Source organism: Hemitrygon akajei, chromosome 11 (assembly GCF_048418815.1).
Source record: "Hemitrygon akajei chromosome 11, sHemAka1.3, whole genome shotgun sequence".
Classification (NCBI taxonomy): Eukaryota; Metazoa; Chordata; class Chondrichthyes; order Myliobatiformes; family Dasyatidae; genus Hemitrygon; species Hemitrygon akajei.
The window spans coordinates 57,446,391-57,461,607 of NC_133134.1; the positions used below are offsets into that span (position 1 = coordinate 57,446,391).

At 37.7% G+C, this 15,217-nt stretch overlaps 1 protein-coding gene across 1 annotated transcript in view; it reads left to right on the forward strand.

The window, feature by feature from the left end:
• The window catches only part of lmf1 (lipase maturation factor 1), a 711,060-nt gene that overhangs the window by 298,684 nt on the left and 397,159 nt on the right, over positions 1–15,217 (forward strand). The window lies entirely within an intron of this gene.

The following is a 15,217-nucleotide window of genomic DNA, read 5'->3' on the forward strand; positions in this document are numbered from 1 at the left end:
AGTTCCCCAGTCTGTGCAAATCTGCTGAGGGTTTTTGTCACCACAGAAATCAGACCATCCACAGCAGTCTTGGATACTTATGAGTTTTCCCCACCCTTTTTGTCTGCTCTATTGGTTTGTCAACTGAGAATAAAAATGCAGAAGATAAAAATTTGGCATACCAACTGGAAGCAATTAAAACATCAAAAAATAATTGGAGAAACTGTAAGACAAAAATAAAAAAAGAAATTGAATAGAACCAGTTAGAATTTTACAATGAATACATTTTAAATTAATTTTTGAATGGATTAAAAAAAGGCAAGTGTTAAATGATGACCTTTAGCTGAAAATGGATGGTGTAAACAGGATCGAGATAGAAAAAGAAACATGTGGACCAGCTTTACTTCTCTGTTTATAGGATGTACCGGTAGTTTACTTCTTCTACATTAGGATCTATTTTCTATCTTTGTTGTTGGTGTGTACATATTACGTGTGAAGAAGATGCTTCCATTTGATGGGGAGCGGAGTCCAAAATGAGTTGATGTTAATGTAAGTTGGTCACTACTAAATCAATAGTACGGTCAGCAAAAATGCATTTAAATTAGAATATGGAGCTCATTATCATGTGGAGCAGTTGAGATGAATAACATCAATGGCTTTAAGAGAAAGTTATCTAAGTGCTTGATGAAGAAAAATAAAAAAAATAACTGGTAGCTTAATTAGAGGAAGGAGGTATATTTGAGCACAAGTTAGCATATTTGTGTGGTGTTTATTCTATATAATTCTGTATTTCATTTTCACAGTTAATGTGATTTCTTCATAATTCAGTAAATGTAATTTTTGAATAACTCAGCCATATCCCCATGTTCATGGTTCATACTTAGTTAATAGTTACAATCTGGCTACTTGAGGGTATAGAACATCAAGGGAAGAGTCAGTATCTTCAGCAAAGACACAGTTTTGATATGGAACTGCAAACACATGATATTTGGTGTTATTGCAAAGTATACAATTTAAGTGGATAGAGTGGTGAAGAAGACATGTCACTGGCAGTACTTGTGTATAAGTGGTGAAGAATGCCTCTGACATGCTTGCCTTCATTTGTGTGGACAGAGACTATACTTCAGATGTTGTATTGCAACTTTACTAAGTGCTGGTTACACAGCACTTTAAGTATTATGCACAAGTCTGTTTGCTACACTGTAGGAATAATTTGGTTGCACTGTCTAGAGATTCAATAGGATGTTGCCTCCTTTGGAGGACTTCTATTATGCTGAGAGTCTGGATAGGTTGAGCTAGATTTTCCTAGAGAGAAAGAAGCTGATGAGTATAAAATTGTATAAAGTTATAAAAACAATAGATGGTCTATTTATCACAATCCTTTTCCCAGGGTCAAGAGACAATTGGTTTCAAGTGAGAGGAAGAAGCTTTAAAGGAGATTTATGGGGAATATTTATACACAGAGAGTACTTTATATATGGAACTTACTTTCAGAGGAGGTGATGGATTATATTTAAGAAACATTCTTTAATAGGCAAGGACTTTAATAGATGCAGAACCAGTGCAGGCTAATGTCATGAGTAGAGATAGGTAAAAGTGTTGGTATTGAATAAGCTGACCAGCCTTTTCCCTGCTGTACAACTCTATACTGTTACCAGATCATATTATTTAACTTCCTTAGTTGCCTGAACAGTGCAGAAACGTCTTTGGAGCACATATAACAGCAGAATTAACTGCCATATGGAACTTTGACTAACAAATAAAGTGTGTAGATTCCATCTCAATATTTGCATCAACTTTGAATTATGACACCATTGCATCTTGTTAGGGATTTTTAGATTACTTGAAAATCTTAGGAATCATCAATTCTTAGTTCATTCACTCAGAATGCTGCTCTAAAAACTTGATAAATTTAGTTAACTCTCTATAGGTCCTGCTAGAAGTTTCCTGTATAGAATATGACCAACAGGATTTTAGAACCTCTGTATCATGAAAGTGTCTAGCCATCAATATGTGGAGAGTGTTTATAAATTTCAGTTGTGGGTAAGGATTATGTGAAATGACTTCATTCTGAAGAAATTTTATTTTCAGAAGGTTATTCAGAAGTTCTGCAGAATTATGCCGACATGCATTTGTCTAAAAATCTATTAGTCCATATTGCCATTGAGGCTTATGATGTCGTGGTATTAATTTTTTAGAATTTTAAGTGAATTTCATCAGCTGTGCAGAATTACCTATTTATAATACTCCACCCTCTGCACGCTCTAATTTTAAGTTTGAAAGTGAAGAGAATTCTGTATAACAAGCTCAGATACTTTCTTTTCTGAGACTAGTTCTTGAAGCAACAAAACTAAATACTAAATAACAATAGTGATTAAACAGGGTTTGATATTCTGGCATCCTAACTTAGTAGTGGAAACCTACCTTTCAAGTGAAGTACTTGGCAAGTGATTATGCATGGGTCAAGAACTTGAGTTTTACATATCATCATTCCCCAAATTTTGATGATGACCCTGAACAGAGGAACTCTTAAAGAGCTCATCAAAAGCAAACTGCTGAAGTAATCAGTGGGTTGAGGAGTATCACAATCTGAAATGTTGAACATCCCTTTATCTCCACAAATGCTGATCGACCTGCTGAATTCCTCCAGCAGTTTGAGTTTTCACTCCAGATTCCAGCCTTTGCAGTCCCTGTGCCTCCAGATTCACAGTTTACTGAGCAGCATAAGTGAAGAGGATTTTTTTTTCCTGTTTGTCTACTCTGAAAAGGTGTTACCTTAGATCTGAGTTACAGTGGTGGTTCAGCTTGTCTTCTTAGCTATATGCCTGTGTGTTGGAAAGAAGAGAATAAATTAGTTTGGTGCTGATTTTGTAAAGGCACCTATGTTGGACTACTCTTATTGACTACTAAGCCACCATTAGACCCAGAATTGGGGTCCAGTTGACAACAGTAGCATTTAATATTCACCCACCAGATTCTCTTGAGATGGTGGGGATAAACTGCTAAGAAATGATTTTGGGAAAGGTTTGCTAGGATTTAGACACAGAGTTGATGGTAATAAGTTAATAAGTCAAGGTGACATATAACCCGGCTGAACACATTTCAGTAGTGATAATCCCATGCACCTGATCTTAGCTTTTTGTAGAAGTGGAGGGCACGGCTTTGAGTGTTTCTATTAGAGTAGCCTGGATGAGTATTAGACCATAATACATAAGAGCAGAATTACGCCCACCAAGTCTGCTTTGCTATTTTGTCATGGCTGATTTATTATCTCTCTCAACCCCATTTTCCTGCTTTCTCCCCATAACCTTTGACAAACTGACCAATCAAGAACCTATTAGCTTCCACTCTAAATATACCCAATCATTCGGTCTCCACAGCTATCAGTGGAAATGATTCTACAGATTCAGTACTATCTGGCTGAAGAAATTCCTCCTCATCTCTATACTAAATGGACATCCCTCTATTCTGAGGCTGTGCCCTTTGGTCCTAAACTCACCCACGTTTGGAAACATCCTCTCCACATCCATTCTATCTTGGCCTTTCAATATTTGATAGGTTTCAATGAGATTCCCCTTCATTCTTCTAAACTCCAGTGAGTACAGACCATCAAATGCACCTCAAACATTAACCCTTTAATTCCTAGAATCATTCTTGAACCTCCTCTGGACCCTCCCCAATGTGAGCACATCTTTTCTTAAATAAGGGGCTCAAAACTGCTCACAGTACTCTAAGTGTGGTCTGACCAATGCCTTATAAATCCTCAGCATTACATCCCTGCTTTTATATTCTAGTTCTCTTGTAATGAATGCTGGCATTGTATTTGCCTTCCTTACCACTGACTCAACCCCAGGTTAACCTTTTGGAAACTCTGCACAAGGACTCCTAAGTACCTTTGTACCTTTGATTTTTCAATTTTCTCCACATTTAGAAAACAATCTATGCCTTTATCCCTTCTACCAATGTGCATGACCAGACACTTCTCTACACTATATTCCACCTGTCTCTTTTTTGCCCATTCTTCCAATCTGCCTTGAGTCCTTCTGCAGATTCCCTGCTTCCTCAGCACTACTTGCCCCCTCACCAATCCTTGTATCATCTGCAAACTTAGCCACAAAGCCATCAATACTGTCATTGAAATCATTGACATATAATGTGAAAAGAAGTGGTCCTAACACTGAACCCTGCAGAACAGCACTAGACACCAGTAACCAACCAGAAAAGGCCTCCTTTATTCCCACTCCTTGCCTTCTGCCAGTCAGCCAATGTTTTATCCATGGTAGTATCTTTCCTGTAATACCACAGGCTCTTAGCTTGTCAGGCAGCCTCATGTACAGCACCTTGTCAAAGGCCTTCTGAAAATCCAGGTATGTAACATTCACTAACTCTATTTTGTCTATACTGTTTATTCTTTCCTTAAAGAGTTCCAACAGATTCGTCAGGCACAATTTCTCCTTAAGGGAACCATGCTGACTTTGGCCTATTTTATCATGTGCCTCCAAATACCCCAAAACATATTCCTTAATAATGGACTCCAACATCTTTCCAACCACTTAAGTCAGGCTAACTGGCCTATAATTTCCTTCTACCCCTCTCCCTTCTTAAAGAGTAGAGTAACATTTGACATTTTCTAGTCCTCTGGAATCATTACAGAATCTAGTGATTCTTGAAAGATGATTATTTATGCTTTCATAATCTTCAGCTACCTTTTTCAGAACCCTGGGGTGTAGTCCATCAGGTGCAGGTGACTTACATACCTTCAAACCTTGTAGCTTCCCAAGCACTTTCTCCTTAGAAATAGTGACTGCACTCTTCTGTCCCTTGACATTCTTGAATTTATGACATACTGCTAGTGGCTTGCACAGCGAAGTCTGATTCAAAATACCTATTAAGATAGTCCACCATTTCCTTATCCCCCATTGCTACCTATCCAGCATTATTTTCTAGTGGTCCAGTATCCACTGTTGTCACTCTTTTACTCTGTATGTTTTTGAAAAATCTTTTGGTATCCTCTTTTATATTATTGGCTAGCTTACCTTCAAATTTCATCATTTCTCTCCTTACGGCTTTTTTAGTTGCCTTCTATTGGTTTTTCAAAGCATCCCAATCCTCTAACTTTCCACTAATTTTTACTGTATTATATGCCCTCTCTTTTGCTTTTATGCTTCTTTGACTTCCCTTGTCAGGCACAATTGCAGCATCCTCCGTTTAGAATACTTCTTCAGCTTTGTGATGATTGTATCCTGTGGCATCCAAATTGCTTCTTCCAGAAACTCCAGCTATTGCTATTTTGCTGTCATCCCTGCTAATGTCCCTTTCCAATCAACTTTGGCCAGCTCCTCTCTCATGTCTCTGTAATTCCCTTTACTCCACTGTAATATTCTATAGGTCAGTTGTTGAGAGCGCCCTCTTCTTTGTGGTGGCATGTTGGGGAGGAAGCATTAAGAAGAAGGACGCCTCACGTCTTAATAAGCTGGTAAGGAAGGCGGGCTCTGTCGTGGGCAAAGTACTGGAGAGTTTAACATCGGTATCTGAGCGAAGGGCGCTGAGTAGGCTACAGTCAATTATGGAAAACCCTGAACATCCTCTACATAGCACCATCCAGAGACAGAGAAGCAGTTTCAGCGACAGGTTACTATCGATGCAATGCTCCTCAGACAGGATGAAGAGGTCAATACTCCCCAATGCCATTAGGCTTTACAATTCAACTGCCAGGACTTAAGAACTTTTTTTAAAGCTATTATTAATGCTTTTTGAGTTAGTGATTTAGATGCATATCATATTATTACTGAGTTAAGTATTGTATGTAATGAGTTTTTGCTACAACAAGTGTATGGGACATTGGAAAAAAAATGTTGAATTTCCCCATGGGGATGAATAAAGTATCTATCTATCTATCTATCTATCTATCTATCTATCTATCTATCTATCTATCTATCTATCTATCTATCTATCTATCTATCTATCTATCTATCTATCTATCTATCTATCTATCTATCTATCTATCTATCTATCTATCGATACATCTGACTTTAGCTTCTCCCTCTCAAACTGTAGGGTGAATTCAATCATATTATGATCACTGCTACTAAGGATTCCTTTACCATGAGCTCCGTAATCAAATTTGGTTCATTAGACAACATCCAATCCAGAGCAGACTTTCCCATAAGCTGTTCTAAAAAATATCTCGTAGGCATTCTGCAAATTCCAGTTCTTGGGATCCAGTACCAACCTGATTTTCCAATCTAAAGCTTATTCAAATCCCCATGACTATTGTAACACTGCAGTTTTTACATATCTTCTCTATCTCCTGTTGTAATTTGTATTCCACATCCTAACTACTGTTCAGAGGTCTGTACTGTATATAACTCCCATCAGGGTCTTTAAGGAACTTTACCTTTTGATTGTATGTCACCTCTTTGTAAGGATTTAATTTCATTATTTACCAACAGAGCCACCCCACTCTCTCTGCTTACCCACCTGTTATTTTGATAGACTGTGTATCCGTGGACGTTAAGCTCCCAATTATGATCTTCTTTTGGCCACGCCTTAGTGATGCCCGCAGCATCATACCTGCTAATCTCTAACTATGCTACATAATCATCTACCTTATTCCGTATACTGTATACATTCAAATTTAACACCTTCAGTCCTATATTCATATTTTTCAATTTTGCTTATGTTATACTTCAACTCATCCCACTGACTGCAGTGTTACCCTATCATCTGACTGTTCTTCCTCACAGACTCACTGCGCACTGCATCTACTTGTATACCAACTGCCCCATCCTTAACCCTATCACTCTGTTTCCCATCTCGCTGACAAATTAGTTTAAACCCTCCCCAACAGCTGTAGCTAACCTGCCTGCATTGATATTGTTAACCTTTGGTTTCAGGTGTCACCTGTCCTTTTTTACAAGCCACACCTTCTCCAGAAGAGATACCAATGATCCAGAAATCTGAAACCCTGCCCCACAAACCAATTCCTCAGCCACGCACTCATCTGTTAAATCATCTTGTTCTTACCCTCACTGTTGTATGGCACAGGCAGCAATTTAGAGATTACTAGCCTGGAAGTTTTGCTTTTCAACTTTCTACCTAATTCCCTATATTGTCTCTTAAGGACCTCATCCCTCTCCTGCTTATGTTGTTGGTACTAAGACTTCTGGCTGCTCAGTCTTCCCTTTTAGAATGCTGTGGATGCAATCTGTGATCCTGGCACCGGAAAGGCAACATACCATCTGGGTGTCTCTTTTATGTCGACAGAATCTCTTGCCTGCTCCCCTATTTATGGAATCCCCTTTCACTACTGCACTCTTCTTCTGAGCCATAGAGCCAGATTATGTGCCAGAGGCCTGAGCTTTGTGGCTTTCCTCTGTAAGATCAATCTTCCCAGAGTGATCAAACCTGTTGTTGAGGGGAATTGCCACAGGGGTACTCTGCATTGGCTGCCTATTCTCTTTCCTCCTGCTGATGGTCAGCCAGTTACCAGTATCCTGCACCTCGGGTGTATTTACCTCTCTGTATGTAGTGTTGATCAACCCTTCAGCCTCACAAATTGTCTAGTTCGAGCTCTAATTCCTTACCATAGTCTGAATGAAGCTGCAGCTGGTTGCACCTTGCAGGTGTAGTTGTCCAGGACACTGGAGGTCTCCCTGTCTTTCCACATCTTACAAGGGGAGCATTCTGCTTGACCTGCTGGCTTCCTGCAGCAGATTCTGTATTGGATTATTTGTTTTGGTACTTCTTGTGGAACATGGTCGACAGTGCTTCATAATGATGAGATTCTGCAGATGATGGAAATCCAGAGAAACACACAAAATGCTGAAGGAACTGACTGGGTCATGCAGAATCTACGGAGGAAAATAAAGAATTGACATTTCTCTCTGAGACTCTACATCAGGTCTCAAGAATAAATCATCAGGTCCTGATAAAAGGTCTCAGCCTGAAATGTCAACTCTTTATTACCCTTCCTAGATGCTGCCTGACCTGTTGAGTTCCTCCAACATTTTGTGAAAATGCTTCAGCCTTCTAATTGCTGTTACTCACCATTATTGAGATTGGGGATGTTCTTCGTACTCTCTCCTCATGTTAGCTGTTTAATTACCATGTACCACTAGATATAGTAGGACTGCAAGGCTTTAATTTGCTTGCAAGGCCATGAGATAATTTAACTTTGTTGAATACATTTTGCTTTTACTGTTTAGCACACGTGCAGTCTTTTACAGATTCACTAATTTACATACTATTTTAGCTATTCCTGCTGCCGGTTTGATTTAGCCTTGCAAGTGCCTCATTGAACCATTGATTCCTTGACTGATAATATGGGTTGGAGAGAATGACCTGATTGTGTGATATCAGATTGCAGTGATATATATTTTGTTGCTGGTCCATACCATTTCATGGATGATCATTTGAATAGGTTGTCAGACCTGTACTGAGTACTTTTGTGCAACTATAGTGCCACATATCACAAATCTTTGTGATTGATATTGAAGTTCTCCATCCAAAGGACATCTATGTCCTTGCAATGTTCAGTGCTCTTTGAAGGTTTGGTTATCATCAAGGAGCACAAATGCATCAGCTGAAGTTGGTAATTGGGAGGAGGTTTCCGTGCCCATGTTTGATCTGATGCCACGAGGCATTATAGGTTTAGGCTTGAGGCTGAGGATGCTCAGATTTTTTTTCCTTTCTGTTATGCTCCAGTTTGACACCTGTTTGAGGTTATGTCTTTGTAATGTTGACTGAGCTCAGAAAGTTTACTGTGTCTGAATCTGGTCAGTACCCAGTGGTTAATCTGGTTTTATTCTTTTTCATTTTTATCAGAGGTTATGGCACCATTGGTAGGCTACCCTTTGGAAAGGATATTTAATAGTCAGTTGCATTGGTCACATAGAATGGCCATGAGGCTGACTAAGGATGACAGATCTAATAAGACAGAAGACCTTCCTTTCGCGAAGGACATATTGAAGATAGAATTTGAAATTCCATGAGGTTTCCCCCATTTCCTTGGGAAAACATCATAGGCCTTCCATGGAGAACATGCATAAACTGAGCAAAAGTGCTGTTGGCATAATTTCTCCCAGTTTTCTGACAAAATAAAATAAATCCCCTTCCCAAAAAAAAGTAGTACTATCCTTTGTACTGAATCTAATCAATAAGCACCAATACTTTGAATCTAATCAAAAAGCTGTAAGAATACACAAGATGCTGGTGGAACACAGCAGGCCAGGCAGCATCTATAGGAAGAAGCACTGTCGACATTTCGGGCCGAGACCCTTAGTCAGGACTAACGGAAAAGCTCTAAGACTTAAGTAACTCCTTGTGTAATTGGATCCATGATTTCCTCACCTGCAGACCCCAGTCAGTACATTGACAACATCTCCTCTACAATCACCATCAGCACAGGCACATCACAGGGTTATGTGCTTAGAAACTTTCTCCACTCGCTTTATGACTGTGAGGCTAAGCACAACTCCAATGCCATATTTAAGTTTGCAGATGACACCACTGTTGGTTGAATTCATGGTGGTGATGAATCACCATATGGGAGGGAGATTGTAAATTTGGTTGAGTGGTGCCATTGCAACAATCTCTCACTCAACGTTGGCAAAACCAAAGAGCTGATTATTGATTACAGGAGGATGAAACCAGATGTCTACAAGCTGATCTTAATTAGGGATCAGAAAGGGAGAGGGTTAGTAATTTTAAATTACTCGGTGTTGTCATTTCGGAAGGTTTGTCCTGGGTCCAGCATGTAAGTGCCATTACAAAGAAAGCACGGCAGCACCCCTACTTTCTTAGTTTATAAAGACTCCACATGTCATCTAAAACTGACAAGTCTATCACAGGTAAAGACCTTCTCACCATTGAGCACATCTACAAGGAGTGCTATCACAGAAAAGGAAAATCTATCATCAAGGGTCCTTACCATCAGGACCATGTTCTATTCACATTTCTGCCATCAGAAAGCAGATAGGGCAGCCTTAGAGGTGGGCCCCATTACCAGGTTGAGGAACAGTTATTACCTCTCAACCATTAGCTCCTGAACCATAGCTGATAATTGCACTCACCCCAACATTGAACTGATTCCACAACCAGTGGACTCACTTTTAAGGACTCTATAATTTGTGTTTTGATATTTATTCCTAATTTATTATTATTATACTTTTATTTTTTCTCAGCTCAAGTTGGTAAAATGTGAGGTATGGGCATAACCAAGTACATTCATTTCTCAATTGCTAGGGAATTTTGGACTATTCTAATAGCGTTTAGTATTGTGGCTTTGATTTATATAGATATTGCTGTGTCGGCCTACTTGTTTAATGCTATTGTTTCGTGACTTGGGATGACAACAGTTGTAGATATTACTATTGCGACATTGCATACATTATTTATGTTCTATATTCTTTCAATTTCCTCTTTTAATTTTGTATATTTCTGGTGTTTTTCACTTAATGATTTCTGCATGTTATGTGTGTTTAGAATGGCTATAACTATTAAGTAAGTTGTTCCTGCTTGTTTATCCTGCAATGTTATATCTGGATGGTTGTTTTATCTGTAATAATGGATCTGTCGTAATAATGGATCTGTCATAATATAATTTGTGGAACTCTGACTCTAAAACGGCATCAGACTTGTATTTATAGTAAAGTATTGTGTCTTTTATGAGTTTGTATTTTAAAGCAAGATTTTGATGAATGATACTTGTCAATAGATTATGCTTGTGCGCGTAATCAGATTGAGTTAAAATGTTGCAGAATCCAGTAATGTATTGGATTGTTTCTGGTTTCTCTTGTTATTTTTTGCATTTATCATCTTGATTTTGTTTTTTTATTATGTATTTTTGATAATTGTGTTAACTACCTGGTCTTATATTGCCACAAGTAACCCTTTTTTTGGGAAGAGATCTCAATTCTGAGCCAGGGGTTCAACGCTTCCTTGTTGACATCTAGTCTGCGCAGATTTGAGAGATGTCTTCCAAGGAGGGTCATGCTCTTCCATTGGCTAAGTGCTTTTATAGTGATAATTTCTTCATTTTTCTGGGTTGTACTTTCATTTCAGTTTAGTGGTGTGTAGTTCTTATCAGAATTGCATATGTTTATGTGGAGTGCTGAGTCCTGTTTTCATTGATTAAAATATGTTCTTAGAAGTTTTATCTGACTGTTGTGTAAATTTTTAATGTCTGTTATTCTTCCTCCTAGGTAGTGTTAATCTAAGTGTGTTCAAGAGAACATAGTGTTTTCTAAAATTTGTCATTTCATTTCTTATTTTTCTTTGTGAATTTTCCAGATCGGTTTCAGACCAGGATATTATGCCAAAACAATATATTCTTTATTGAATGTGTTTATTGCCTTTGTTATATTTTTACTATTCAACTCTGTTTGGCAGATTTTCTTAAGCCTTGAAGTAAATTCTGTCAAATGTTTTCCCTTTATTGCTTTATTTCTTGTTGATATCCCAGATATTTATTTGTTTTGCATTCAAAATCATCTATGAAAGTTGTTTTCACTATCCCAGATATTAAAGAAATGTTTAAAGAAATGCATACCATAATATTTAAAATATAAGTGATAAAAGCCCATGTTTATGAACTGGATAACTGTGAAAGAATTTTGCAAGATAATGGGAATTAGAACTGATAATCTTCTATGAAGAACCAATATTGACTTGACATCAACATTGGTTGAATGTCTCCTTATGCATGACACCTTTATCAAATGAATGTACTTTTTACTTCATTGTCTGGGTTGTTTGGAAGTAGTGCAGTCTAGCATTAATATCTACCAAAATTTTGTCAAACACACTGTGATGTGTTTGCAGAAATATGCTTTTACTTTGATCTGAATTGCAGTTCAGTGCATGTCATTTCTGTTAGTTTACTTCCAAAAGAAGTACTTTCCGAAAAGTCTCCAATGCATATTTGATGAAGTGCAGAAATAAATTATTGTTCTCTGGTAAATTAACTGACCTCTTCGTTCATTAGCTTTCATGAAACTTCAGAAATAATTTTGAACTTAAGCTCGACATTATTTTGGTTTCAAAATATCCTACATAAGGAAAATGAGAAATAGAAATAATACTCCTCCATGAGTTTGCATTTGTAGTAAAATGATATTCAAATACCAAAATATTGAAATAAGCTGGCAGGAAGAGACACCACACCACAAAGCATAATCTCTGTTAGCCTAGTTTTTAATTAGCTTTATGACTATCTCCCAAAGAATATTGGTCCAAATGTGTAAAAGTAAAACTAGAACCATATTCTCATCAGAGCATCACTTCCAATGTTGTGTCAAAAATGTTTCCATTGTTTTTACTCAAATAAATATAAAATCACCATACGTTTCCATTATCTTTTATTTTAAATAAAATACTCCACAGATATTCATTGTTATGAAAGGCTATGGTCATATTATGAATTGCAGTTTATAAACCCTAGACTTAGCCCTGGCCACTTTTTCCACACAGCAGGTAGTGGCACATGGAATGAGTGCTTGAGGCTCGTAGATTTAGAAAAAATATATGAGGGAGGTACATGAAAAGGTTTAAAGGATATGTGCCAAATGCAGGCAAAAGGGATTAGCTCAGGAAGCCATCTTGGTTGGCATGGATGTGTTGAGCAGAGGCCCTGTTTCCATGCTGTATCACCCTATGACTTTGATGTAGTTATTTTATATGTGATTTATATTTTGTAGATTATTAAAGTTATAGTAGACGCCAAGTAAAGTTGGAAGCAACAGTATAAATGTAATAAACATGTTTTCTACTTGGAATTACAACATTTCTCTTGTTATTGTTTATTTCTGTGTTTAAAGGACAGTGCACCCTAAACCAATGTGCCATGAAGAAGTAGTGTTTTTCTTGTGAATCTATTTTTGTTTAAAATAATAAGCACAAAATGTGCAATACATCGGATTGAATCAACACTCTATTTACGATTTCTGCTGGTGTGGAGTGAAGCCACCTTAGATCATAATGAGGCATGCTGTTTACAGTTGTCAGATAGAATACTACTTTAACTTGTTACTCATGAAAACTGAAACTTAACACTACCATATAAGCTTTGTTTAACTGCTAAATATTTTCCCATATAAGAACCAATGCTTTTTTAAAAAACAAAAAAAAGCACTTTAAAATTCTTGCTGTGATTGCAAATATTAGTTCAGTATTATTTAAATTTTTTGAAAAGGTGCTTAATGCCGCATTAACTTCCAAACAGTTATGCAAAAATAGTTCTGTCCTGCGGCCGTTTGAGAAAGTTGTGCACAGCTGTATCTCAGCTTCTCTTAATTTTGAAAATGGTAATAAATCAATAAATTATGACCTATACTGTGTTTGACAAGGCAATTATAAAGCTAATCATAAACACAGGATATTCTGCAGATGCTGAAATCCAGAGCAACACACACAAAATGCTGGAGGAACTCAGCAATTCACACAGAATCTATGGGAAGAAATAAACATTCGCTTTTCCGGCCAAGACCCATTGGTCTCCATAAATGCTGCCTGACCTGCTGAATTTCTTCACATTTTGTGTGTGTTGATCCAAATTATAGAACTGTTTTTCATGACTTTTTCTGCTGACCAATGTGTTTCCCTTTCATCTAAGGGAAGAGGTGCAAGATGTTTGTTCAAGTACATTATAGTAAAGTAAATTGCTACTTTCTCTGTTGAATGCTGTGCTGTGATTGCTGCTGGGCATCACACCATAATCCCACTGGATGTAAGTAGTTAGACTACCAACTTCAAGCCTGCTCTTTTTTTTGTATTAATAGCATGAACTGAATGATTTTTTTGAACTGGAGGATGGTGAATCAGTGTTGGGACTATTACTTTTCTTGGTGATTATAATGACCTGGACTTTGCTTTAATGTTGTCACACATATTGAGATACGATGAAAGCTTCCATCTAAACAGAATGTTTAAGATTTTGGATGACATGCAACTTGTTATAGTGAATTGTGAGACTGCAGCAATAATCAGAATTAGAATCAGGTATATTATCACTGTCATTCCTGTATGTCATGTCTTCTGGCGCCCCTGATGACAGTAAAGAGGGCATGTGCTGGGTGGTGTGGGTCCCTAATGATGGATGCTTCCTTCTTGAGGCTTCACCTTTTAAATATGTTCCTGATGGTGGGGAGACTACTGCCATGTTGATTGCCACTTGATTGTGCCTGCTTAAGTACGTAATCAGATTGGGTTAAACTGTTGCAGAATCCTGTAATATGTTGGATTGTTTCTAGGTTCTCTTGGCATTTTCTGCATTTGTCATCTTGAGTTTTTTGGTCTTTTATTATGTATTTTTGATAATTGTTTGTGTTAGCCACCTGGTCCTGTATTGTCACAATAAACCTTTATGTTTCTTGGAAGAATTGTCTCAACTCTGAGCCAGGTGTTCGACGCTTCCATGTCAACATCTAGTCTGCTCAGGTTGTGGGGCTGTCTTCCATGGAGGGTCATGCTCTTCCATCGGTTAACTTCTCCTTCTATAATGATAATTTCTTCATTTTTCTGCATTGTGCTCTCATTTAAGTTTACTGGTATGTAGTTCTTATCAGAATTGCATAGCTCGCATGGAGTGCCGAATCCTGTTGTCGTTGATGAAAATATGTCCTTATAAGTTTTATCCGACTTGTGTCAATTTTTAATGTCTGTTATTCCTCTTTTTCCTGTCCTAGGTAGTGTTAATCTAACTATGTTCGAGTGTACATAGTGTTTTCTAAAATTTGTTGTTTCGGTTCTTAACTTTCTTTGTAGATTTTCCAGATCAGTTTTGGAACAAAATATTATGCCAAAAGAATACGTTAATATGGGTATAGCAAAAGTGTTTATTGTCTTTGTTATATTTTTACTATTGAGCTCTGTTTGGCAGATTTTCTTTAAATCTTGAAGTAAGTTCTGTCAAATAACACACACAAAATGCTGGTGGAACACAGCAGGCCAGGCAGCATCTATAAGGAGAAGCACTGTCGACGTTTTGGGCCGAGACTCTTCGTCAGGACACAGGGTCCTGACGAAGGGTCTCAGCCCAAAACGTCGACAGTGCTTCTCCTTATAGATGCTACCTGGCCTGCTGTGTTCCACCAGCACTTTGTGTGTGTTGTTTGAATTTCCAGCATCTGCAGATTTCCTCATGTTTGCTCAATAAGTTCTGTCAAAAGTTTTCCCTTTATTGCACTATGATCTGTTCTCTTTGCTTATTAATAACCCAACTACATAAATGTTTCATATC